Raw genomic sequence first — 3,610 nt, forward strand, 5'->3', positions numbered from 1 at the left:
CGCTTCCCGGGTGCCCCTGAGGTCACTTGTGGTCTCTTCAGGGAGCTGGACAATGCTCATCTGTTCTGGCTTCTGGTTTCATCTAGAAAATCCCAGCGCTTCACCCCCCCCGGCACCTCCTAGGGACGCTGTTTCTGCCTCCCCCGCACCTTCCAGAAGGCCATCTGGCTCAGAACTGGCCCCGCCGGGTTACCCCACCTGCCCTTCACCCAGTTAGACAAGCTGGCGATGCCCGAGCCTATTGGGCACAAAGCAGGGCCGTGTGTTGAGGGACAGAGCTTTCCGGCCCAGCGGTAATGCTTGCAGCCTGAACTACAGCCACAGCCTTAAAGGAACCTTTGCCTGAAGGAAGTTACGAACCAGGAGGGGAAGGCTAGAACAAAGCCTAAGGGACCGGGTTAGAGCTGAGGTGTCAGTGTGAGCTCATGGATTTACTGCACAAACGCACCTGTGCGCACTCACACGTAGATATGGAAACTCACATGTACAAACACGAGATAGATATAGAAACACACAGACAGATGTAGAAACACACACACACACACACACACACACACACACAGAGGTTGGTGTATTTATACAAAACACTTCCTAGAAACAGTGGTGCCCCAGTAGCACCCGGATCTTGGTTTCTTAATCCCATTCTCCAGTGAAAGAACCAGAGCTCCTCAGAAGTGTCTAATTCCAGGCCCAGAGGAGAGAAAGCACAAGCTAAGCCTGGAGTATCTTGTGCCAGAAAGTAAGTACTCAGAACATGATGGAAGATGTCAACAGGACATCCTTGCTGGAAAACAAGTCGGGGACAATTTAAGCATCAAATAAATAATGATAGCCGTCAATTGTAAGCCACTGACTAAAATAAGAATCCATGTGCACCCGCTGATAAAAATAAGTAAATGAGAGAAAGGAGAGCTCTTTCTTAAGTAGAAAACCCACTGAGAAATAAAGAAGAAATGATGGAATTTGAAAAACATCAGTTAACAATTTTCATAGTGATGATTAATGAGGCGAGAATCCTCGATGGACATTAAAACCTGCGGGTGAAAGTGTGTTGAATAGAGTGAACAGAGAGTCTGGCCTCAGACTGTCCCCGTAAGTACTTGTGGCTGCTGTCACAAACAGCCTGGGGGCTCTCTGGAATTTGTTCCTGAGGCAGCTGTGTGAGGCTTTGTCTCAGGTGTACACCCAGGAGTGGTTTTCTGAGCTGTCGGGCATGTGAGTGTCTGGGTTTATAAGGAAAAGCCAACCAGTTTTCTCAGGTGGTTATACCAGTTCCACTCCCCTCAGCCGTGTTTAAGACACGTCTGGGCCGCCGCTCTCCAGCCCTGGGCATTGTCAGGTTCTTCATTTTTGCCGTTGAATGGCTGGAAGGCACACTGTCTTTGAGCCTTGGTTGATATTTCTGATTTCTGACGAGGAGGCAAAGCCTCCCTGCTTGCTTGTTGGCCGCTGGTGCTTCCTCGTTGGTGAAATGCCTACTCATGGCTTCTGTCCATGTTTCAGTGGGGCTAGGGACTGTTAACACAATCCTTTGTGCTCCTCTCGATCACTGCCCACTGCCAGCCCCCTGGGGGTCCCGGTGGCCTCTATGCCTTGCCCTTGAGTGTTGTTGGGCCTCTGAGCCGTAACTGCTTTGCAATGGATTGTTCCCTCATTGCCAGCCCTGGTCTTTTGTCACCATTGGGTTCCTTCACTCACTTTGTGTGTGGGTGGCTCTAGCTGACAATCTTGCCTCCATCTCAGACTCCATGTGGCTGAGACCAGCCCCTGGCTCCCTCTGACCCCAGCCCCGGCTGTCCCCACCGTTGGAGGCCAGCCACACCATCTGCTCCTGAGCCTGCTGGCTGTGGCTGAGTTTACCCACAAACGGAACCCGACACTGAGGGTTAGCACCACGGACCAGAGCCTTGGGTGTGCTTTCGTCTCGAAAGCCCACTGCTCCCAGGGCAGGGTCACTCTGTCTCTCACCCACCAGTTACTGTTGTTTTGTGTGGTGGGACAAGCAGCCAGACGTCACACCCCTTCTCTGCCTCTGGTTGAGTTGCTTCTTTGTTTAATGGAAGTTTTATTCAGGAGATAGAAATACTTTTAAAGAATCATTTATTAAAACCTTGTAAAAATATTCAAAGAAATTTACAAATGAAAAACATCCTGCACGTTATCCTGCCCCCCCCCACCTCCTGTGCACCTGTTTTCCCCCTTTCTGATTCTCTGGTTCCTCTCGGCTTCTAGCGACACCCGTACCTCTTGCACATTTAAACGGCAGTGTGCAGTTGTAGATAGCATATCGAGAACAGTTTTCTCCTTTCCCCGCTTTACATTGTTGCACATGCCGCCATATCTCTATGCCATCTTAGCGATGACCAAGCTCAGTGAGCCGATAGGACTGACTTGAGCGTCCTGTGGCTGGGTACGGAGGTCTTGCCAGTTCTTTGTCTGTTACTAGCACTGCCCCTGTGGAGGTCACCTTCACTCTCCATCTGCAAGGTGGCACCCGGTGCCTGCCTTTCCAGATTGGTCTCCTGCACATCTGTGCTGCACACCATGGTGTTATTGTCTCTAAATACGGCTTTTAAGAGATCAGAAACATAATCTCACATGGGGCAGCTTGAGAAGATTGAAAGGCATGTGGGAGAGAGTCTGTGACATGGGCTCCTGAGTGCCCTGTGTCCCACACACTCTGTGGCCCTGGGAACACCCTGCTCATTCTCCCAGGTGGAGCTCAAAGCACTTCCTGTCCCATCTTGGTGGTCTCTGTGCCACGTGCTGGGCTGGGTTACCCATGTATTGGTGGTTTAGGAGCAGCCAGGGCTCCCAGGAACTCCTGTGGACATGCCGAGTGGTTCCAGGACACAGGGACAGTGGCTGGAGCTGGACAGGAGTCAAAAGGAAGGGCCCCTCCCACAGGGCATCAAGTGTTTGGATGGAGGGTGGAGGTGCTGGAAGTGTGTCTGCAGAACCCTGACCCTGGTCCAGAGGGGCTGGAAAGGGGCAAAGGAAGAGGCGCATTCACAGGTGCATCTGGGGCGGGAGGCCGTGCGGCCGTAAGAAACACCACAGATGGCGCTTCAGTGACAGACATTCATCTTTGATATCCTGGAGGCTGGAAGCCCCAGAGGTGTTGGTGGGGCTGGTTCCTCCTGAGGCCCCTCTCCTGGGCGTGTAGACACCATCCTCTCCCTGTGTCTGCACATGGTCGTCCCTCTGTGCATGTCTGTGTCCCAATCTCCTCTTCTTACAAGGACACCGGTCACATTGGATCAGGACCCACTCCTGTCCTCACTTTGCCTCCATCACCTCTTTACAGACTCCAGCTCCAAATGCAGCCACATTCTGAGGTCCTGGGTTAAGACTGCAACATGTGAATTTGGGGGACACTGTTCAGCTCGTAACTGGCTGGAATTCTGAGAGCTCAGTGTAGTTCTGAGCCCACACCCCTGGGGCAGGGCCCCCACTGTCTGCAGAACCCACTCGGCTGACTCCCGCGGCCTGGAGCTTCTGCCGTTGTTTTCACAGGTGGGATGGAGGGTACGGGGCTCCCCTACCTACACCTCTCCTAACTCCCCTCTGCTTCAACCAGCCGCTCCCCAATCTCCCACAAAGTATCACT

This window comes from Hipposideros armiger, unplaced genomic scaffold (genome assembly GCF_001890085.2).
Source record: "Hipposideros armiger isolate ML-2016 unplaced genomic scaffold, ASM189008v1 scaffold_685, whole genome shotgun sequence".
Classification (NCBI taxonomy): Eukaryota; Metazoa; Chordata; class Mammalia; order Chiroptera; family Hipposideridae; genus Hipposideros; species Hipposideros armiger.